Source organism: Pteronotus mesoamericanus, unplaced genomic scaffold, assembly GCF_021234165.1.
Source record: "Pteronotus mesoamericanus isolate MK-2021 breed Mesoamerican mustached bat unplaced genomic scaffold, CSHL_Meso_final contig_25, whole genome shotgun sequence".
NCBI classification, from domain to species: domain Eukaryota; kingdom Metazoa; phylum Chordata; class Mammalia; order Chiroptera; family Mormoopidae; genus Pteronotus; species Pteronotus mesoamericanus.
Window position 1 is genome coordinate 21,678,604 of NW_026555105.1, and position 24,344 is coordinate 21,702,947.

At 48.5% G+C, this 24,344-nt stretch overlaps 1 pseudogene; it reads right to left on the reverse strand.

Annotated features, from left to right (window-relative positions):
• Positions 1–11,058: 11,058 nt before the first annotated feature.
• On the reverse strand, positions 11,059–23,963 carry LOC129070941 (four and a half LIM domains protein 1-like; annotated as a pseudogene).
• Between the last annotated feature and the right edge of the window lie 381 nt (positions 23,964–24,344).

A 24,344-nucleotide genomic window follows, 5' to 3' on the forward strand; every position in this document is an offset into this window, starting at 1 on the left:
GGCAACCCTCTGCCCACCCCCCACCCCCCACCCCCCACCTCATGGTCTGAAAGGGCCTTTAAGAGAAGACGGAGGAAAACCAGCCCAGAAGGGTAAGGGACTTGCCTGTGGTCACACAGCATCTCAGCATAGATTCAGGACTAGGACCCATGTCCCCTCAACCCACTTACAGGGTCTGTCTTTTCATTCCATGGCATTCTAGTCACCTCCCATCTCTGACCGATTCCTGTTCTAGCCACCAAGAAGTACCTTCCACTGGACATGGCCTTGCTCAAAGCCTCCAGTTGCCCCTACTGAAGGGTCAAAGGAGGATGGGTTACGGTCAGGCCCAAACTCCCAGACCCAACATCGAGGCCTCTGTGGTCCACCCCCAACCCCGTTTATTACCTTTTCAACCTTGACCCCCCAACCCCTCTGCCCCAGCCAGGCCGGAATCCTCTCCCATTCTCACTTCAGACAGCCATACCTTTTTGCCTGTGCTAGCGCTTCTGGAAGGCCTGCCCCCACCCCCACTCCACGTAACCTGGTCCACTGGCTCCTCTCCCAGGGAGACTCCCTGGTCATCCCCATGACGTGGCATGTCCCACCCCAGAGGGCTGGATCGGACTTTCCAGTTGGTTCTCTGACAGTAATCATCTTCTTGTTCACGAGTCCTGTAGGCTACCAGCCAGACGCCAATTTCCCTGAAGGCAAGGCCCAGTTATTAGATCTACAGTGCCTTCTTTCAAAATAAAAATTGGAACATGTGCTCTGACTAGGATGTATTTCTGTTTTCTTATGTATTTGTGCGAATGATCTTCAGAAATAAAACACATGTCCAACATAGAGTGTATGCTCAGAAACTCCCCAACAGCTCCCTTGGAGGGCCTGCGTAATCAGCCACCACACTCCCTACCGAGCCCGGAAGTGGCTCCGAATCCTCTCACAACAATGTCGCAGGCAGCAACTGCCACCCCGATTTGGCCCCTGAGGTGACACCTTCATGCCACCTGATGGGTGCTCCGTGAGGACAGGGGCTTGTCTGTGAGGCTCTGTCCCTAGGGCCAGGCACCTCGCCAGGCTCACAGTGGGCTCTCAGTAACTATTAAATGAATAAATGCCCCTCCTAGAGGAGTCGATCGCGCTAATAAACAGTGGCTCACTTATTTAAAATATGGCCTGGGCAGGGCTGCATCACCAAATATGAGTCCCAGATCTGTGACGTTGCACAGGTTACTAAACCTCTCTGAGTTATGGTTTCCACATCTACAAATGGGAATATTGGGACCTGCTTTACGGGCCTGTCCTGAGGATTGAATGAATTAGTCATGTGCCGTGCCTAGGACACTGCCCGCACTCAATAAATGCTAGCATCCGACTTCCGCATGGAGTCAGGCCAGCTATAAGCTACAGAAATACAAGTTACCTGGTTCAAGTGAAAATGCTCTTCCCTAAAGAAGGGGAAATGGTTGGTCGCTAGGCAGAGAGAATACCAGCTGTGCACTCCTGCCCTCTGGGCGGAATCTGGGTGGGGCGGCAACCCCTGGTTAAGTCACTATGGCCGCATCCCTAGCACTGAACGATAGTAAAAGGAAGAGGCCCGTTGGCCGGGCTCCTCCATGTGGGCTCTGTGCTGGGCCTGAGGCATAACCCATCTCCTTTACTGTTCACAGCAGCCCCAGATTCAGAGAGTGAAGCACCTTGCCCAAGGCCACACAGCCCAAGGGGAAAGGGCAGGCCTTGACTGCAAAATGAACGGGTGTCCCAGCTGAGGCGCGGCTGTCCCACATAGTACGTGAGGATCCTAGAGAGTCGGAGGCCCAGCGAGCTAATGTGCTCCAGTCCCTCGCACTTGTACCCACTTAGTCCCACCCAGCACCTCAGCCCCTTGCCTGGAAGCACCGGCGCCGGCCCGAGACCTGGACCTGTGATGCCCTCACAACATGTGACATCCTGAAGGGGGCACAGCTTAGGCTCAAATCCCTACTGTTAGGCCACGTGACCTTGGGCAAGTGACCTCTCTGGGCTTCAGTTTCCTCACCTGTGAGATGGGGAAAATGATTTCACTTTGTTTTTATTATTACAAATAAAGTACTTGTTTAATGCCTGGCTCAGGGGACGTGCTAACTAAATTTGAACGATTATATATCCGTCCATGTTATTGGATTATTGCATTATTCAAGGGAGAAAAATGTATCCATCATAGTTTCAATGTGATAGAAAACCAGGTATGCAGAAATTACCTGCATCCTTCCTGGACCGTAAGGCTAGGTTGGATTCTCCTTGGGATGGTTATAGAAGCGTCCGGTGAGAGAGAAGCTAACATCCCCACCGCTGAGGCGGCGCAGCCATCGGGACCCTCACTTCCTCTGTCCTTCCCCTCACATCCTGTATTTCTCCAAGCGCAGTGGCCCCCAGCCACCCGCAGCAGAGACCTCTAGGCAGGGGACACGTTAAAGATATAGATCCCAGGGGCCTCCCAGTCTTACTGGATCTGACTAACCTCTCCAAGGTGATTCTGACGCAAACAACAATGCAAGTACTATTTCACTCCTCCTTCCTGTCCCAGTATCTTATGAAACCCAGTGCCTACAATGTGCTAGGCATGGGGCAAGGGACTTTCCATCCCTTGTGTCCTTTAAACCTGTTGGGGTGTTGTGACATATGGGGAAAAGGAGGCTCAGAGGTATGCTGTGGGCCCAAGATCACACATGTGAGCTGTGGAACTGGGGTTCAAGCCCAGAACTGGCCCACTTTCCCCTTGCAAAGGTGCACTCTCCCATTTATGTGGCTTCTGCCGCCCTGGTTCTGGGCCTGGGTCTGATTTTGTGATCGGCCTGGAGAAGCCGGCCAGAGACACAGGAGCAGCATCTACACACATGGGTAGGGGAGAGTCAGCACTTCAGAGAACAACCTCAAAAGGGAGTGTCGGCAGCATTCGGACCTGGGGAGACAGCAGGGTTCGTGGTCACCGTCAACAGAAACTGGCCATGGGTGACTTAAGCAGCAAAGAAACTTATTCAAGAACACTGGGAGCCCACAGGCCCCAGGAGTCAAAGAACTCAGCTTGGAGGACTCATGGCCTTAACCTGCACCCTCCCCACCGCACCACAGGGCATTGACGTGGCAGCCTGTCCCGCTGACGCCCAGACTCGGTCAGTCCCTGCAGAAACTCGGTCCCTGTTGTCTCCAGACACCAGGATGCAGGCACTGCCAGGACGGGTCTGTGTGCCGCTGCCTCCGTGGGTCATGGATTCCCCCAAAAGGCAGCACCAGGGGCTTGTGATTGGTAGAACATGAGTCATGTGCCCAGGCCCTCACTGTGAGGCATGCTGGTAAATTGGGGCTCCCCTCTAATGGAAACATCATTAAGTAGGAGATTCACCCCATATGGGCAGGGGGTTTGAAACAGGGCAGCCAATAAAATGTCAATGTCACTGAGACCCAGAACGGGTAGGGGAGCCGCCGGTTACGGAGGGGCCGCTCTGTGCCAGGCCCTGCACAGGAGGTTCACGTCCGCGAGCGTCAGTCCCTGTCTGCAGGAATAATGCCCAGTTTACAGACAAGAGAGCTCAGGCCCAGGATCACAAGATGCACGAGTGGTGGTCGTGTTGTTGAACCCAGATCTGTTTGAACCCAGCTCTGTCAGGCACCTGACTGGGGCTCCTGACCACAAAGACATGTCATTGCTCTTTGCTTCCTGTGACCAGGAGTAACCCAGTCAGCTAGACGTCACACTGGCCTTTTCCTTCCTCCTGCATCCTCCCCACTCAGAGCAGAATGGCTCTGCAGCAGCCCTGGGAGGGAGGCAGGGTTAGTATCATTGCTCATATTATAGGAAGGGAACCTGTGTACAGGTTGGGGGTGCGGGTTGTCTGGCTCACGGAGCAGTCAATGCAGGGCTAGGGTCTCGCCCACTGGACTTCTCTCACTTACTCTCTGCCCCACATCTTGAGGAGGCCTGGCTGCCCTCCTGAAGGCTTCTGGGAGAGCCAGATAGGAAAACTCACTCTTCCTACCTTTGCCTTGGTCATGCTGCAGAAAGCTGTGGGGCGGAGGGGTGGGGGAGGCTGTGGGTTGGGGGTGCATGGCTCTGGGGGCACGGGCAGGAGAAGGAAGGTGAAGAGAACTTTAGAATATATGCTCAAAACCCCGCTTCTCCGGTTGTTGGAGTTCCTTTGCCCAAGAGTCACCCTGCTCCATGGCTGGAGAAAATGTCCCCTGTCCGCTCAGCCCATACAGGGATATCTCTTCTAAGCTGCTTCCATGACTGATTCAATACAGTAGGGCTTCTCTAGCTGGGCCTCTTCCTGGAGAGTCCATTTTAGAGGAATTTTATGGAGCCTTCATTATGTACTAAAACATTTTCCCAATCTTGACAATTTTCACACTCACTGTGTACTATTTGCACCACCCAATATGGCTGCTGAGACAGGACAACTAACAACTACCTTCCAGGCAGGGGGAAGGAGGAAGCAGAACAAAAAGTTTACCTCCCACTGAGTCGGCCTCCTCCAAGATGCCCACCAGGAAGTCCAGGGAGACTTCAACTTACAGTCAGGTGGCAAAAATTTAATCACACGGTCACACAGCTGCATGGGAGGCTGGGAAACGGAGTCTGTGCACCAGGCACATTGTCGGGTAATACTGGGGTTCTCTTAGAAAAAGGGGGAGAGCAGATTGTAGGCAACCATCGGTCTCACTACTCATGCCAAAATGTGCTAAGATCCAACACTGGGCCAACTCGCCATCACCCTCGTTCCTGCTGAGCCCCGGACCCTGCAGATGCCCAGCTCAAACACTGGGCACTGTACGCCCAGAGCCAGGCCCCCTCCGTCCAGCTCCTGCACCCAGGAGGCCACATTCCTCTCCTTCATCGTCTCAGGGCCAGGCACCGGGCGACCTGAGACCACCCATATGGCCCAGAGCCACCTGAGCTCTTCGCCCTGCCCTGCCCGCAGAAACCTCCGTCAAGACCATGGTCCTGGCAGCCTCCCCCCACTCCTGCCTTCCGCCTTCTGACCACGCTGGTGTTTTCCCACATGGCCGTGGGGCATGTGTGCCCTCTGTCTCTAAGACCTGTGAATATAAGAAACTTGGTTTTCCCAAGCCTCTCCTCTGAGGCCGCACCTGACTGACCATCTCATAAAAGAACGCAAAACAAGTCTCCAGGGACAGCAGGTCCTCCACGCCACCTCTCGGCTCCCACCTGGGTTTTGCTTTCTAGAGGTTTGGACTCATCACGGCGGGCCGGGTCACGCTGCAGAGCAAACCACCCCGAATCTTAGTGGCTCCTAACCTGACGCTGTTTGTCACACACACCACGTGTCTGTGGCGGGCTGACAGAGCTCTTCGCAGCTTTTCACTCCAGGGCGCAGGTGCTGTAGCAGCGCCACCTGTCTCAAAGGCTGTCGGTGGCCTCCACAATGGAAGAGGTTCTCCGCCTGGCAATACCGTGCTCCAGGCTGAGGGGACAAATGTCACTTCTCACACTTCCTTAGCCAGGGCTAGTCCCATGACCCTACCCAACCACAAGGGCTCAGGGAAATACCATCCCACCTATGCGTGAGGGCAGAGCATGGGAAATCATATAAAGAACGACATTGATGACAACCTCAGGCCTCTGGCTAAGGTGTCTGCCAGGCGGCTGCGATCGCCTGTGCAGGGGCAGGGGGAGCAGCTGTGTCCTGGGGTGGGAGAGGGGCCCTGCCTGGGGCAGGACAGTGCTGAAGGGAAGAAAGGCAGCTGACGTTCCAGAGCCCGGGGCTGTGGTGCCCGGCAGCCCTACCCTCCAATCCAGGCAGGAGCCTCGGGTTCCACTGCTGTAAAATCGGGACAGCATTTCCCAACCAGTGGAATTTTAGTGACGATTAATTGAAATAGATGAGTAACATGGGGAAACATGCCTTTATACTCCAAACTGTCTTCCACAGAAGACGATACTTTTTGGTGGAAAAGCCTTGCCCTGAGGAGCCCGTTGATGAATTTGGGTGGGCAAATTCAAAAGCAGGAGCCAGGCAAAGAGGGGCTTGGGAAACACAGGCTGGAGGGGCTTATTCCAAGACTGTATGTGTTTACAGAGGCACAATATATTCCTAAAATGCCTTTGGGGGTGACTTTATGTGGGATGGCTCTGAAGAAGTTGGTGGAGATTATGGGAGCATTCAAGCCCCTACATCTGCCCCCGGCAAAACTGGGAACAGATCAAGACTGGGGAACTGTAAAGAGGGAAACAGGGAGGAAGGCAGCGTGAGGGAGAGAGGCCTGCAGGTGCGGTGATCTCCCAGGGCAGCCTCCCCCTGGGGGGTGTTCTGAGAACAGGGTTAGGCTTGACGTGAGGCCTAAGCCCCAGGACCTCCTTCCGAAATCCTGAGGGAACTCCCTCAGTTGACAGGAGGTTCGCTCCTGCACCACGGGCACTCGACTTGCTGCCCGTGTCGTCTATGTCATGCCAAAGCTGCCTGTGGACACAGGCGCGCTCTCTGTTCTCCGCTTCCTGCGGCTGCGGTGGGGAGACAGCACATCAAGCGCCTGGGCCTGGGCCTGCCCAGCACAGGAAGACATGCTGCTAAGGCTCAGCTTTATTCTCCAGAAACCTCAAGAAGCCTGACCCCATGGGGTGGTGCACTTCCGCTTCCGAGCAGAGAAATGGGGAGAGGGTGATAGAAAGACAAAAGAAACACCTGGAGATCGGGAGGAATCTCACTAATCTACGCGGACATAACATTTTGCAGACAAAACAAACTGAGCCCTGGAGGGGTCAGCTTTCCCACAGTAACCCAACCAGCCAGTGATATGGCCAGGGGGAGGAGCCGCGCCTGCCTTCCTAAGCCGGCAGATCTGGGGTGCCCAACCTCGGCCCGCGGACCGGTACTGGTCTGGACCTGTTAGGAGCCGGGCCACACAGGAGGAGGGTGAGCTTGAATGCAATGCGCTTGAATCATCGAAACCATCCTCCCAACCCCAGTCCATGGAAAAATTGTCTTCCACAAAACGAGACCTTGGTGCCAAAAAGGCTGGGGGCTGCCTCAGTAGAGGAAGGAAACTGGGGCACAGAGCGGGAAGGCCTTGCCCAAGGCCACACAGCAATTCAGTGCGAGGGCTCCAGATCCTGCCCCTTCTGGCAGCCAGCCTGGAAAAGCTGCCCGGCCCTTTCACCCGCTTTCTGTCTGTGCTGGGGAAAGGGGTTGTAGCGAGAGGCAGCATAATCTTCTGAGAAATCTACTTAGGCCCAGAAATAAGGGCTAAACCAGCTCTCCTGGCACCCAGCTGGAAGCTGCATTCTGAAAGCTGACCTCAGACAGTACCTTTGAGGACAGAGGTGCTCCCTGTGGGAAGCCAGGCATGGAGCTCAGCCTCCTGCACGTGTGGGCTCATCGAACCTTTCTATGTCCCTGTGAGTTGGGCACCTCCTCTGTTTTCTATTTTTTTTTAGAGAGGAAACTGAGGCCCTGGTGCTCACACTCCCCAGGTGGGCGCTGAAGGCAGGCGGTCCTGGTTGACTGCCCGTAAAGGAGGGAGAGGGGCGCCCAGAGGCCGGATGCTTCCCCTGCCTGGGCTGGAGCCGCTCCCGCCGGAATCTTGGAGCAGCCAGCGCAGGAAGGCAGGAACAATGGGCAGGCGGCAGCGGCGGGGCGCTCGTTCCAGAGCTGGGCTGTAGGAGACTGTGGGAATGAGGACCCCGCACAGGAGACAAACAAGATTAACCACTAGCATTGTCTGAGCCCTTACTGTATGCCAGGACCTGAGTTAAACACCTTAGATGGGGTATCTCACGGAACCCTCACCTTACCCCCATTTTTAGCCCTATTTTACAGATGAAGAAATTGAGATACAGAAAATTTAAGTAAATTGCCCAAGGTAAGTAAGAGGTGAAAGCCAGATTTGATTCTAAGCAATCTGGCTCTGGATCCTAGGCTCTTAACCACTGTCAATTTTACTCTCTCTCTCTCTCTCTCTCTCATGATATATATACCTTCTCACAATTTCCCTTTTTCACTTATGTCATTGACAGCTTTCTAAGTCATAAATACTGTCCTCAATTATCATCCTTTTTAAAAGTCCTACCAGGCTGGGGAGATTTTGTTCATGTATCGTGGGAAAGGGACTGGGCCCAGAGCGGACCTGCCTTGCGCTGGCCTATCGCGTGTGGGTTCTTGACTTTGTGCAAGAAAGACTTCACAGCACAAGTCCAGGCAATTTTAAGGGTACGTTTATTAAAGCTGAGACAGTGAGATAAAGGAAGGGCTCGCTTTAAAGAAACAACAGGAGAGGGGCTCGGCGGTGCTCTGCGTTGGCTCCCTAGAAATCTTCTAGGAAAGGAGCGAGCCCTGCTGGGCTGCTGTGTAGTCACTGGAAAGTCAGAGAGAAGCGGGCTTTGGAGACAGGATCAGGGGGTCAGCCAGGGATGAGCTGCTGCTGCCTGCTACTCCCCCGGTTGCAAGTCTAGTGGGGACCCTTACAGTTTAGGGGAAAGAAAGTTCACACACCTGAGAAACGGGGAAGAAAGGTGTGGGCGTGTCCCAGAGAGAGCCTGCACTAACTGCATCGTTGTTTTTTTTTCAATGCCAGGGAGAGCATGAACGCAATCCCCTGCACCACAAGCTATGCCGTCGACTTTCCCACATTGGGGGGAACTGCAGGAATCATCAGCACATCTGGAGTGCAATCTGTTTTCTAAAGGTGGAAGATTTAAGGGGAGGTCTCAGAGGAGGATCACAATAGAGCATTTATCAACTTTCCAGGTGTGTCCTTTCTGGGTCACGGTCTCCACTAGAGTCGGCACTAGAGTAGAGGGCGGTCAGTCACTGCAGCTGGCCCTGGCGTCGGCCATGGCATCACCCCACCTGCTTTCGCTGCTTTGCTGGGTCTGGAGCTGAACACAGCTCAGGCCTAAATGTCATCTCTGGTTGGACCACAACTCTGTCTTCGCGGTCAACAGACCGCAGGCTGTGTTCCTAAGATTATTCGATAATCTCAGGGTAAGAAATTCATTGTCCTGAGGGCCCAGTTAAGGCGGTGGCTGTGGAAGGGCTTGCACGGGACTCACCGGAGGCTGTTCTTTGGCTCCTTGTTCCTCCTCTAAAGGGTCTAATACCACATGACTGATGCTCTGCTGGGGAGGAAAGGTAAGGGGAGGGTCTGAACTGCACAATCAGCTCTATGCAAGATCAGTGGTCCAAACCACATGACCAGCGACACTCTAGCTAGGAAAGGTCACCCCAACGGTGAGGGCCATGCTTTCCCAGTTCTGCCCGTTGCCAGGCACCTGGGGTTTTCCGCCCTGGTGACCTTCTGTACCCGGCCCACTGTCCTCGCTCTGCTCCTGTCTGTCTAACTGCCTTCCACGCATACACCCCCATCCTCGACCCATCCATTTTCCCCACCAGCGGAGGGGCCTGGATCTCCACCGTCGGTGCCTTGTCATTGAATGAAGATATGTATTTATTTATTCATTGATTTATGTGCTGCTTTATTTCTGTAAGGATACCTTGAAACATTAGATGTTATTAGATGATAATAGCTAATGACAAAATGCAGAAAGGGGGCATCGGCTCCTCTCACCATCGCTCTAAGAATGTTAACATGTATTACTCTTACATGTTTGCTTTTGATATCATCTCATTCTACTAGGTAATATAACAGTATAACTAAACTATGGTGAGTAGGTGATCCTGCCTCTCAGGTGAGCACTACAGGGAAATCCGGTTCTGTCTGTGAGGGTGGTCCCCGCCGCCCCAGGGGCCCGGCTAAGCTCTTGAGGAGCAGACCTAAGGGTCACATGAGAAGGGACGGGAAGGGTCTCTTTACCACATGGACAAAGAGCAGGCAACTACTGGGTTACAGGGGACTCAGCTCATCGCTGTTTGGAAATGTCACCCCCGTGCTGGCTACCCCTCTGGAGTTTTATGGTTACTTCTGTAGGATGACTTCAAAACTGCAGGAGCATTGGAGGAGGCTAAAATAGTTTCATGCACGTTTCCAAACCCATACTCTGTGTTGCTATTAATTTAAACAAACATTATTCATTAAAAACAAAGGAACAGCTGGGTCAGTTTTGTGAAGCTGCCGGAAGTATTCACGGTGACACTGTTCCTCTGCAACAGGCTCGTTCTCTCAGATCTGCTTACACTTTCCAAACCACCTGTGTGCTCCACGCCTAAAAGTTCAGAGAACATGGCACACGGGGAAGTCGAACGTCAGTACAGAGAAAAGGTCAGTTTAGAATCAGAGCTAAGTTCAAATGTTAACTTTCTAGAGATTCATATTAGTCCTTTGAAGAGAAGGAAGGGTTTTTTTTTTTTAGAAGATTTTATTTATTTATTTTTAGAGAGAGGGGAAGGGAAGGAGAAGGAGAGGGAGAGAAATAGCAATGCGTGGTTGCCTCTCGCACCCCAACTGGGGACCTAGCCTACAACCCAGGCATGTGCCCTGACTGGGAATTGAACTGGCAAACCGTTTGGTTAGTAGGCTGGTGGTACTCAAGACACTGAGCCACACGAGCCAAGGCTCAGTGAAGGAAGGTTTTGATGAGGAAGTGAAACGATGCATTTTGGCAGGTTCTCTTTCTACTCACAGAACAGGGTGAGCAGCGAGTTGAAACAGCTGCTGCAACTCGTGTGTTGTGTAGTAACACAATGGGTCCCAGCTGAGCCACGAAGGGCATCTCAGTGGAGGTTTCACCTCCTAGGCTTCTTGCTTACATCACTAAGCAGCTAAATGGGTAGCACTTTCTGCTTTATGATAACCATGCAGAAGAGCCCATCGATCTAAATGTTCACTTTTTAACTGCAGCCATTGACTTTGCTGCTGAGTTGCTTTTTGCTAAATCCCAAATGATCACTGTGTGCCTTTCTTTGAGTAATACTGTAAAGTGGGAGAAAAGACAAAAGGAGCAACTTTGAAGAGGTGAAAGGCTACTCTTCTCCTATGGATGGTTTCGCGGCAGAGGGTGAGGACACACAGAACAAGACTCAGTTCCATTTTACAGGACAGGAGCCCTTGTCATGCACAGCTTTCTGCTGCAGTCCGGGCAATACACTTGTTCCTGATGGAAAACAAAGCACTTCTTGGCCAGGTTCACGGAGCACTTTTTGCAGTGGAAGCAGCTGTGGTGGCAGGATTGTCCTTCATGGGCCACCACCCTGGAGTCTTTACCCAACCCTTGCTACCCTTCACCCAAGGCTTGGCGAAGGCGGCCTCGCGGCAAGTCACGCGGTTCGGGTTTCCGCCCGTAGGGAAGGAGCTTCGAGTCCCAGTGACTGACTTGCAGTCTTTGTGTTGCGCGGTCTCCTTGCACTGCACATCCTGATCTTCTGCCACAATCGGTTCGAAGCAGCCCTTGCACTCGGGGAAGTCCTCCTGCGTGGTGCGCTTGTTGCACAGGATCTTGTTGTCCTTGGCCACAAAGGTCTTACTGGCCAAGGGGCGCAGGCACCTGGCGCAGTGGCAGCGGGTGCTGTGCCAGTGGCTGTTCTCACAGTGCCCCTCCTCGTAGTCCTCACTGAGGGGCTTGGGCATTCCGTGCAGATGCTGGCGTACTACCTGTCCAAGCACTTCAGCAGGAGCGGGGGCCACCATTCTCCCCACACTTCTTCCTCTGCAGGCGTCCCTGCCAGAGAGGCCGTCACAGTTCTCAGTCACGGTGCCCGCCTTGTGCCTGGAGAGACCTCACACAGTGTATGGGGAATGGGATGTACTCAGCAAGAGCTGGGTATAGCTGTCAACACGGCTGCTTGGGATGCTGAGCAACGCACCCCGTGCGGACCGAGCCTGTCACGCCCAGCGCTGTGCCTCCTCTAATTTAAATTGGTGAATGACGATGAAGGTACCAAGGGGTGGGCTGGTGGGCGCTTGACACCTCGGAATCTCCATCAAAAGCCCTTTATCACCCCAAAAAGAAGCACCATTTAGAGAAAATAAGGCGCTTATTATGCATATGGAACTTTTGGACAAGCCCCTCCCATCGCCAATTAGATAGCTGCACCCAAGCCCCTCACACAGAGGATTTCCAGCGACAGCCCAGCTGATGGGTTCTTGCTTGCCTGGTTCCAGCTTCAAACGCAAGATGTGGAAACACTGTAGAGAGAAGTCTGGAGGCGTCAGACCTGGGAGGGCTGGGGCGGGAGCCACGGGAAGGGAGCCAGTGAAGTGCCTTTTTCGCTTAAGTCATTTTGAAGTGTTTTTTTATTTTAGCAACAAGTATATTTATTTGTTTATTTGTTTATTTATTGTTCACTTACCATTGTCCTGCATTTTCCCCCGTTGCTCTCCCCCTGCTCCGTCCCCTCTCCCTCAGTCCGTCCCCTCCCCTTGTCCGTGCCCATGAGTCCTCTATCCATGTTCCTTGACTTGCCCCTTCCCCTTCTTTCCCCTGTTATCCCCTCCCCTCCCCTCTGGTCACTGCCAGTATGTTCTTTCTTTCCAAATCTTTGGTTCTATTTTGCTCATTTTTTTTTGTTTTGTTGATTAGGTTCTACTTATCGGTGAGATCATATGGTATTTGTCTTTCACCCCCTGGCTTATTTCACTTAGCATAGTGCTCTCCAGTTCCAACCATGCGGTCATGAAGGGTAGGAGTCTCTTCTTTCTTTCTGCTGCGTAGTATTCCATTGTGTAAATGTACCACAGTTTTTTAATCCACTCATTTACTGATGGGCACTTAGGCTGCTTCCAGCACTTGGCTATAGTAAACAATGCTGCTGTGAACAGTGGGGTGCACAGGTTCTTTTGGACTGGCGCTTCAGGGTTCTCAGGGTATAATCCCAGCAGTGGGATCGCTGGGTCAAAAGGCTGTTTCGTCTTTAGTTTTTTGAAAAATTCCACACTGTTTTCTACAATGGCTGAGACCAGGCTGCATTCCCACCAACAGTGCACTAGGGTTCCCTTTTCTCCACAACCTCGCCAACAGTTACTTTTTGTTGATTTGTTAACAATACAGCCATTCTGACCAGTGTGAAGTGATATCTCATTGTGGTTTTAATTTGCATCTCTCTGATGGCTACTGATGTTGAGCATTTTTTAATTTTTTAGATCTTTTAAAATTAATTTTATAGGAAGAGGAAAGGAGGAGGAGGAGAATGGGGGAGAGAGGGAGACAGACAGACAGACATTGATTTGTTGTTCCACTTATTTATGAATTCACTGGTTGATTCATGTATGTGCCCTGACCGGGGATTGAACCTGCAACCTTGGTGTATTGGAACAATGTTCTAACCAACTGAGCCACCCAGCCAGGGCTTAAAGTGGGTTTTCTGTTGCTTACAACCAGAAGAACCTTGACTGTTTTGCTTGATTTATTTGATTCTATGGCATAGTCAATTATAAGATGTTTTTTTAAAAGGAAAACATTATCTCTATTCAGTAACAACTTTTGGATGAAACAAAGAAGCATATCAGGGGTGCCCCTTTAAAAAACTGACACTGGGCACTGGCATGTTTTTATTTATGAAGTTGTGCATCACAGTCTCTCCTTCAGTGATTTGCTCAAAAGTCTCCACAGTTAGAGTCTAAACTTTCTTCGGCTGAATTTGGCAATTTTCACTTCTTCTAATTGAATTCCAGTGGGTACCGTGGTACTTATATGAATTACTTTTTATGTAATTCATTGTCTGGCCATCGTCTGGCCAGCAGGAGCCTTCTGTACACTTGATAGCCTTTCATTTTCATGTGGCATTATTTTAGAAGTCATTTGAAGTGACACTTGGGATCTGGTAAAATTCCATCAGCCTTTATCACAGCCATCCAGGCAACTGGACAGCAGACGATGACCACGTCACCCTCGGCCTGCTGGCTGGCGTGTCCCTTCCGCATCACTTGTGGGGCACATCCTCATTCCAGAAACGCTAAGGTGTGTGCGTGGGGCTGGTATGTCAGAACTAGTCATGACCATAGTTCTCCTTTCCTGTGAGTCAGGCACTGAGCTCAGCAGAACCGGGGTATGGCGTGGGGCAAGGAACATCACCACTGTGGGTCTCAGCTGTCACGTTTATAAGTAACAATAATAGCTTCATAGTTAGTTGTTGGGAAGATAGAATGAGAACTCTTAAAAGAGTGTTGGCATATAAGAACTACCCAATAAATATCAGGCATTATTATTTTGTTTAATTCTCACAGCTGCCTTTTGAGGTCAATAGGATGAGCCTACTTTATGGTTTAGGACGCTGAGATTAAGGACAAGCAGTGGTGCGTCCAAGGTCACTCATCTGGGAAGGAGATGGTGGATCTGGGATTCCAAACCAGGTTTATGTTCTTAACCGTAATGCCATCTGGACTTCCAGCCAGGGGCGGGGCTCCTTATCAAAGGTGCAGGGGTGAGCCAGGGGAATGTGGGGGTCCAGTGCTTAGACATGGGGCAGGGAAGATTCATGATCACCAGCCACGGTCACTGCCCAGACCACTGGCTTAGCCTCTCTGTGGAATCTTGAGCCTTTGAAAACCCCAGAGAGCGCACTCCACGGCCATCTAGCCAGGGAGGGACAGGGCTCCAGCTGGAACCCCCGTCCCGACTCCCCACATGGTCTCAGGCTTCCCTGCCTTCCCCTGCGGCCATCCCTCCCAGGGCCCCATCCTCTGAGAAGCCCTCCTGGACCACCCGTCCATGTCCCTCTGCCTTGCTCAGGCAGGGCCTCAACCTTTGTTGGCATTTCAGACATGCCCTTTGGAGCCAGGCCGACCTTGGGTTTGAATCCTCCTCCCGCCACTTATTAATTGTGTGATCCTGGATTCATCCCCTCCTCACTGAGCCTTAGTTTCCTCACTTGTAAAATAGGTTACAAAAGCCTCTCTCAGGAGGTTGGTGTGAAGTTTTGTGCGAGGTCCGACAAACACGAAGTAGCCTTCAGGCACCAGCTGCCTTCTGTCCCTGCCCAGGCAACATAATTATTGTCATTAATAAACGCAAAATAAAATGAGTAATAAGAATAATGGTCAGAAAAAATGCAAATAGTGAAAATTTGTTTTTATTGGACTTCATATACATACAATTGTGGCAATGAAAAATAATGAACTACACAAAAACAACATTATAGACCAGAAAGGAAAACTGTAATGCATACTTTGCCATGTTAATATCTTTTTTTGCACAAAGGAAAACTGACACATTAAGAAACAGTTGCAAAAGAGTGAGTCCACGAGGTTCAAGGTGTGACCCGCCCCCGGAATGGCAGCGGTAGGCCACGCAGGCTCTGCTTCTGCCTCTCACAGCCGCGGTGCTGCTTTGCTTCCCTCTGCTGCTGGAGCGCAGCGCTGGGTGGGACCCCGTGGAGCACCCCCTGGGTCTGAGGTTGAGTTAACTGGTCCAAATTGTTACCAAACTTGAAACAAATGCTTGTAGCTGAGCCTGGAGCCAAGGGTATAATGAAGTTCCCCGGATTCATTGTCATGTGGAACGCAGAGTTTATTACAGGAAACGTAGTTTTAAAATGTGCTGATATCATATTCTTAACAGTAACTCCAGTGATTGTTTATTTAAATACATTTATTAATTTTAGAGAGAGACGAAGGGAGAGAGAGAAACTTCAGTTGGTTGCCTCCCCTAAGTGCTCTTACCAGGAATCAAACCCTCAAACTCTTTGTGTATAGGGTGATGCTCCAACCAACTAAGCCACACTGGCCTGGGTCCCACTGACTGTTTAGAACTTCAGACTCACGAAAGATTTCTATCACTGATGGTGGTTAGAATTGCAAGTGCCAAGGGATAATTGAAAGAGCAAGCCACTTTCAGTGGTTTTACTATTGCCTTTAAGAGACGCCCCCTCGTTGCCGACGCCAGGCGGGCCACCCTCTGCCCACCCTCAGTACTCTATCGTGCTCAAGTCCCGGTAAGTGTCGTTTGGATAATCGTAACAAGATGTGGCTGGAGGAAGCCCAAAAGGGAGCTGTTGCTTCTGAGTTCTAGGCTTACCTCAGTTATCACATGCTGTGTGTCTTTCGGGAAGTCACTGTCACTCTGTGCTTCCGAAAGCACACCTTTGCCTGGGTGATGGAGACGTCGGTGTAGGAAGGTGACCAGCGTGTGCCTGCTCCAACGCTGGGCGTTCTCTAGGAGTGAACCTACGCTCTTGCTGGCGGGGCCAGGCCCCCCACCTGCTGTTACGCCTCCTGCTCCAGCGGCCTCGCTACCTTCAGGCCTTTAAACGTTCTGCAGGGGCCCCTGACATGATGGGGCTGTTTTCCGAAGCTCTAGACGTCCTCAACTCCCAACAACCCTGCCACTGGAGTTGTCTCACGGCGGCCACTGTGGCCACCTCTTTCCCCAATATTCCCAGTGTCCAGCTGTTACCCCAGAGCCCCGGGCCTCAGCCCGAGGTATCTTCTTTCGGTCCTGTCACTCAGCCCTCTCCTTTCTGGGGCACTGGGCTGCCGCGGAGGTCGGTGAGCAGGCGGCGTGATTACCTTCCTGGAACCTCTGCTCTCTTCCGACTTTGCTTCTTTTTATTTTTAAAAAGATTTTATTTGTTTTTAGAGAGAGGGGAAGGGAGGGAGAAAGTGAGGGGGAAGAAACATCGATGCGTGTGAGAGAAACATCGGCTGCCTCTCACACGCCCCCCAACCAGGGGCCTGGCCTGCAACCCAGGCATGTGCCCTGACGGGGACTCGAAATGGTGACCTTTGGGTTCGCGGGATGGCACCCAACCCTCTGAGTCACATCAGTAAGCGTTCTCCTCTCACCGTTAATAAGATGGCTGTTGGACCCACCGTGGAGCTGTGAGGACACCAGACTGCCAAATGGAAACAAGAGGTTCACATTGATTTAGTCAAGTACAGATCTACTGGAAGCAAGATGGCCACAGGACAAGAGCAGATGCAGCAGGTTGTGGCCTGGCTTCTCGTTCTCCCCAACATTCCCCCTGGGACCTTGCAGTTGCTACTTTCTCTGAGCAGGTAGGGTCTTTCCAGAGCAGAGGAAAAGGCAGAGTTATTGCTATGCCACAAAGTCTTTTATTTATTTATTTTAAAATTGAGATATTAGCATATATTATATTTATAAAGTCTTATAATTAAAGTGAGTTTTTGGCTGACAACATACAGTTGGGTCTTGTGGTTTTAAATTTTTTTATCCATTCTGATGATGGATTTTAATTAGTCTTTATTTGGTGTATTTAGACCATTCACATTTAAAGTAATTATTGAGATAGTTGGATTAATACCTATCATGTTTGTAACTGTTTTATATTCATTCCACTTTTTCTTTTTTAAAAAAAATTTATTTTTTCTTTCCCTTTCTTCTGACTTATCTGGTTTTCATTTTAAATGATTCCATTTTCTCTCCTCTCAGCATATTAATTATTTTTTCTAAAACATGTATTTATTTTTAGACAGAGGGGAAGGGAGAGAGAGAGAGGGAGGGAGAGAAACAGCAATGTGTGGTTTCCTCTTGCACGCCCCTACCGGGGACCTGGCCCATAAACCCAGGCATGTGCTCTGACTGGGAATTGAACCAACGACCCTTTGGTTTGCAGGCTGGCGCTCAATCCACTGAGCCTCATCAGCCAGGGCTAATTATTTCTTTTTGAAAATGTATTGGTTTCCTTAGTATGCAAGATATGTTTACCACTAATCTAAGTCCACTTTCAAATAACACTATTCCACTTCATGGGTAGTGGAGGTACGTTATAAGAGTATTACCAATTCCCCCCTTCCATTCTTTATAATATTGCTGCCATTCATTTCACTTATCCATATGCTATAATCATCCGGTTCATTTTTGCTGTTACTTTAGACATAGAGTTATCTATACAATTAGGTAGGTATACGAACAACAAAGTTTTTATTTTACTTTCTCCCTTCTCTGATACTCTTCCTTTCTTACGTACAATAGATCTGTTTCCAGCCTATCTCATTTTCCTTCTCTCTGAACAACTTTTAACATTTCTTGTGAGGCGGGTCTACTGGCCACAAATTCCTTCAGTTTTTGTTTTAGAAAGACTTTCTTTATAATTCACTTCTGAATGATCATTTTACTGGATACGGAATTCTAGGCTAGTGGGTTTAAAATATTTCACTCCACTCTCTTCTTGATTGTGTATTTTCTGATGCGGAGTCCAGTGTAACTTTCGTCCTCATTCCTCTGCAGGTGTCCCCTCCCACCCTCCAAATCTTTGGCTTCTCTCAAGATTTTCTTTTGTCTTTGATTTCCTGAGGTTTGAATGTGATATGCTTAAGTGTAGATTTTTTGGTATTTATCCTGCTTGCTATTTTCAGAGCTTCCTGGATTTGTGGTGTCTATCATAAATTTTGGAAAATTGTCAGCCATGACTATTTCAAATATTTCTTCTGCTTCTTTCTCTCTTGTTTTTTCCTCCTTCTGGTTTTCTAATTATGTGTATGCTGTACCTTCTGTAAATGTCTCACAGTTCATAGGTATTCTGTTCTAGTTTTATTTTTTTCAGCTTTCTTGATATAATGGATATAACATTTAAGATTTACCGTCTTGGTGACTTTCAAGTACAGAATACAGTATGGTTACCAATAGTCACATGCTGTACATTATATCCCCAAAGCTAATTCACTTTATAATTGGAAGTTTGTACCCTTTGACCAATATTTCCCAATTTCCTCCATCCAGCCCCCAGAAACTACCTGAGTTTGTCTTTTAGTGCATACTATTTTAGGATTTTAATGTCTTCTTGGTTTGGGATTCACACAGCTTCTTAAATTTGTAGGTTTGTCTTTGGCTAAATTTGGGAAGCATTCCGGTATTTTTTTAGTATGTTTTCTGCACTCTGTCCTTTCTTGTCTCCTTGTGGCACTCCAATTACATAAATGTAGTTTGGTACTGTCCCACAGGTCCTGGCGTTCTGTTGGTTTGTATAAAGTGTTTCTCTGTTTAGGCTGTATAAATTTTGTTGGCCTATCTTCAGGTTCATTGCTTCTCTTCTCTGTTCTCTCCTTTTTGCCACTAAGCCCACCCAGCAGGATTTTTGTTATTATATTTTTTAGTTCTAAAATTTTCATTTTTCCTTTATGTCTTCTATTTCTTGGTTGAAACTTACTATTTTTCTGTTTCAAGAGTGTTTATAGTGGCTTGCTGAAGCTTTTTAAAATTTCTTTTAATTTTTATTTTAACTGCTTTAATATCCTGGTCAGATGACCCCAATGTCTGTGTCATGTTGATGTTGGCACCTGTTGATTGTCCTTTCTCATTCCAGTTGAGACTTTCTGGTCTTTGGTATGACAAGTAATATTTAATTTTATTCTGGACTTTTTGGGTATTATGAGACTCTGGTTCATTTAAAAACCTATTTTAGCACACATTCAACCTGTTTACGTTCAGAATACACACGTTATGGCTCACTTTCATGCTGTGTGAGTTTGAATGTCAATTTAGTTTCAAATTCAGTGCTATTTTGGTTTGCCTTGCTTGTGTGCTCCCCAGAGGCCGATCTGAAACCATGCAATATTCCACATCATTTGATATTCCATCATTTGATTGGTGGGTTTCACACATCGGTCACTTGGGGTTGTGCCTTGGTCTTCACACCCAATCGAAAGAATCTCTTTCTGCAGCTTCCTCTTCTCTGTAACCCTCCCCACACTCTAGCTATGAGGGGATGCGAGCTGCCTCTTTGTTACCTTTGCATAGTGCAGGGCAAGGACAGTGGCAGGGCCCCGCCCTTTAGTCTCCACAGCGGTCTGTGGGGATGGGAAGGAGAGTATCCCCTCTGATCACATTAACGTGAAGTGGAGCTGACAGAATGCCATATCCCAGTCATCACTGGTAGGGAGGGACAGCTGCCCACACTTTAGTACATGGCAGTGGTGACTGACAAGCTCCACACACAGGCTCTGCAGACCCTTCTGGGAGAGGGAAGGCCATGGCTCCCTTCATGGTGTTCGCCTGGAGAAGAGCAAGTATCGCAAAAAGGTCTGTCCTGAATCGCTGGCCTCTTCTCAGTCCTCTGGCTCAAGAGAACAGGCCTCCCTTGGCACTTTGTGCCTGGTTGTGGTTGGGGTCATGGCCTTCTCTAGTGCCCAGGCTGGGATATAGGAGGAATAAAGCTCCTGAAGACTCCTGGCTAGGTCATCCCTTGAGACCCGAGTTGTCTCACCAGTCCACCTTCTTTTTTCCACTCTCAGAGTATCCTGATACTTCCTTTATGTATTTTATCAAATTTTTAGTTGTAATAAGTAAAAGGAATGGGGTGAAATCCATTTACTCTATCTTGTTTGAAAATGAAAGCCATATATGTATGTATGTATGTATGTATGTATCTATCTATCTATCTATATCCACTTTTTAAGGTACAATTTATGCAATTAAGTGCACCATTTAAAAGGTAATTTTTCCTGAGTTTTGACAAATATACAGACCCATGCTACTGCAGCCAAGGTGAAGAACATTTCCATCACCCCCACAAGGCTCCCTTGTGCCCCTTCCCAGTCAGTTCACCCCATCACAGCCTTCAGACAAGCATGGATCTGAGTTCTGTCAGTATGCATTAGACTTGTCTTTTCTAGAGTTTCAGGTAAAAAAAAAAATCACACAGAATGTGCTCTTTTGGTAAAAGTCTGCCTTCTTTTACTCAGCATATCCGTGATTCACCGATGTCAGTCTGTGCACTGACAGTTCATCTCTTTGCACTGCTGAGTAAGTATTCCATTCTATTCCTGTCCGTGCCTTCATTCGGATTGTCACTGCCCTACGCTCTTGCCTGATGGACACCAAGAACCGATGGACCACGACTGCTCACGTCGTGACCCTTGCTATGGTTCTGCTCTCAAAGTTCCTGTTCTTTGAAACAAAGAAAGGAAATTAAAAAAAAATATATGACATTTTATTTATTTATTTTTAGAGACAGGAGAAAGGAGAAAGAAACATCAATGTGTGAGAGACATTAATTAGTTGCCTCTCACATGCCCCCACCTGGGGACATAACCTGCAGCCCAGGCACGTGCGCTGACTGGGACTCAAACTGGCAACCTTCAGGTTCGCAGGCCGGTGCTCATTCCGCTGAGCCACACCAGCCAGGGCCAAGGGAGCAACATTTTGATGCATCACTTAGTACTGATTTCAAGGCATGGGTAGGGTATGATTTCAGAGTAAAAGGATGGCTTCTTTCCTGAATTCCTGAATCGATATGCTCCATCAAATATTTACTAATCACCTGCTCAGAACAAAGTACACTAAAAAGTCATTCTCTTGCCAGATAATTTTAGGGGTTCGTAACCTTGGTCTTATATTGCTGTCTATGTTCTATGAGTTGATAACAGGGATATTGACACCTTTTTTATCAAATGCAAGAATAACTGCCAGACTGCAATCCTACGTAACTATCACCATCCTTGCATGTTGAATACCTGGTGGCTTTTGATGAGTTGATTCTCTCACTGAACAGTCTTGTCCACATCCTCAAGTTCTCTAAGGTTTGTCTTCTGTCCAAATCATGCACTCAAATCCCTGATGGAAGGAGTTTGTTACTCTGGGCTGCTGATTGACTTTTTGATGGCAACTGTCAGATTGGCTAGAGGTTATGGGACCTTGTAGATTCTCTGTTGGCTAGTTATATTTACCTGGTGGATGCACGACTTCTCTCTTCACAAAATTACATATTCAGACTTCAAAATTAAGGGTTAAGTGGTGTTTACACTGGATGACCAAGTCAGTTTTAGCTTCTACCAATACAAGGTTGGATATATTCTTTTTAACAAGATGACTGAATATTTCCTACTTAGCCAAGTCTTAAGATAAATAGTTGGTGCCAGGTTTCTAGTTTTATTGGTTTCTGTACTATCCGTTCAGAGACAAGCTCCTTTTAAAATGTGCCTATTTGGAATTTCTTCATATATTTCAACCAAAACAACACACCGCAACAGATGGAATGCAGAAGTAGAAGTGAGAATTGTTTTCTATTAGGCCAAGCATTAAAGAGATATGCAAAAGTCTTCTGTTTTGTGAGAAACGATATTGGTGGAGAACACAACTATCAATTAAGTAAAACTTCCACACTGAAAACCATATTTCCAGATTAAAATGACTTTCCAAATGCCTAGTAAATGAAAAACAGGAGGAAAAGGAGATAAGAGAAAAAAAGAAGGCACACACAAGACCACATTATGAAATTTCCTAAAACCATAGATAAGCAGAAGATCCTGACAGATTTTAGAGAGGAATAAGAGATCACATGTAAAGAAACAAAAATCAGAATGGCATCTCCTTTCTCAGCCCTGGAAACTACAAAACAATGAGGTATTGCCTCATTCTTAGGGAAAATAATAACCAATCTAGAGTAACAGCCCCAGCCAAACTGTCAGTCACTTGTAAGAGTAGAAGACATTTTTAGACAGTATGTGCTCAAGTGTTAGAATGGTCCCCAAAGAATCACACCTCCCTGTAGCCACACCACCTTGCGATGTAACTTTCTTGGTCCTTACAGTGAAAGTAGTTTATTTTTTCACTCCCTTGAATCTGGGCTGGCCTTGTGATTTGTTTTGACCAACAGGATGTGGCAAAAGTGACACTGTGTGAGTTTCGCAGCCAAGGCTTTAGAGAGGACTTGAAGCATTTCATCTTTCCTTCCTAGAAGTGAGACCATCGTGCTGTGAAGAAGCCTAGGCACGTCTACTGGAGGATGAGCGGCCAAGTGAGAAATGTCGAAAAGTGATACATCAAGATGCAGAAATGTGCCCTCATTGGTGTGGCTCAGTGGATTGAGTGCCGGCCTACAAACCACAGGGCCACCAAATTGATTCCCAGTCAGGGCACAGGCCTGGGTTGCAGGCCAGGTCCCAAGTTTGGGGTGTGCGAGAGGCAACCACACATTGTTTCTCTCCCTCTCTTTCTCCCTCCCTTCTCCTTTCTCTAGAAATAAAATCTTTAAAAAAAAGATGCAGAAATGTAATGTAAAATTCTTACAGCGGCTTAGTGCTATTTTCCATTAGTCTTTTTATTTAGAATTGTATATATACTTAGGAAATAAAGATTTAGTTATATTTTACAAATATTTTCTCTCCATTATGGCTCATCTTTTTAACTTTGTTATCTTTTATGTTAGCTTTTTTTTTTCCTTTCATTTTTCAGTGGCCACATCTATGAGTAATTTTCTTCAGGTCTTTGAGGTTGTTTTCTGTTTAAATCTCTCCACACAGAAGTTTACTTTAATCTTATTTTCTTAGTATAAGCAATTGGTGCTGTATGGTGGTGACTGTAAGGAGACAGAGCTAAGAGTTTAAAATAGTTCTCCTTACAGAGTGGTCCGGAGTAAGGAGAGCCAAGGCAAGGAAATGCTGCTTTTCTGTTATGACTCTTTCCCTCGGCTCAGCCTGAAGTCATGCTGATAGTGTCCCCTGAATCTGAGGACTTGTTACCCGCACTTCTACCAGTCTGGTCAAGGCCTCTTGACTAGCTCACCATCTCTCAGGCACCATCTCTTGTCTAAGTGACACCAATGGCCAGCTCACTGGTGTCCTGTCTCCTCCTCTGCCTGTTTTGGTTACCCATTGCTATGAAATAAACCGCCTCAAAACCAATTTATTAAAGCTCGTAATCCTGTGGTTTTCCCGAGCCAAGGGGTGTCCCTCTATTCGCGTGATACTGCTGGGTAGAACGGCCAGGTGGCTCACTCAACCTGGCTGGTGCTGGCCGTTGGGTCCTCAGATGGGTCTGTGAGCTATGGGCTGTGGGCCTCAATTCTCCTGTGTAGCTCGGGCTCAAGAGCTAGTGTTCCAAGAAGAAGGAAGTGGAAGCTGGCAGTCCTCTAAGAGCTGGGTTTGGAAGTCCCGGAACATCTCTTCCACCGCCTGCTAATGGTCAAAGCAGTCACGCAGCCCACCATTGGTGACTCTCGGAGTGGAGGAATCATCGGGGGCCCTCTTTAGAGACTAACTATCCCGATCCCCTTCAGGCAATCTTCAGTTTTCAGAGACATCTTTTAAAAACAAAGAGACATCACCGCCTGCTGAAACCCACCAATAACATCATTATGCTCACATGCCTGTAATGTAATGCCCCGCCTTACCTGGCCCCACACCTCTGCTTTCCCCATGCTGGCCTTACTGTTTTCCCAGCACCTGCAGCTCACCGCCCATCAGTGGGCCGATCGCTTTTGCACCTGCTGCTCCATAGCCTCAGAACAGTTTTCCTCCAAGCCTTCACTTGGCCACTTCACTCCCCTCATGCTTTCACGGTCTGGAGAGCTGACGTTATTTATTCATTCGTATTTTGGGTCTCTGCTAGAATGTAAGGTGCTTGGTGGCAGTGCCTTCCTCTGTCCTATCCTCAATTCACTCTAGCCCTGAGCTCGGGGATTGCATACCATAAATACATTCTGTGGTTCACTGAATTTATTTCCCTAAATCTTGGGCATGTACTGCATTGAGAAATATATGAATTCCCAAATAGGAAAAACTACAGTGGTAATTAGCAG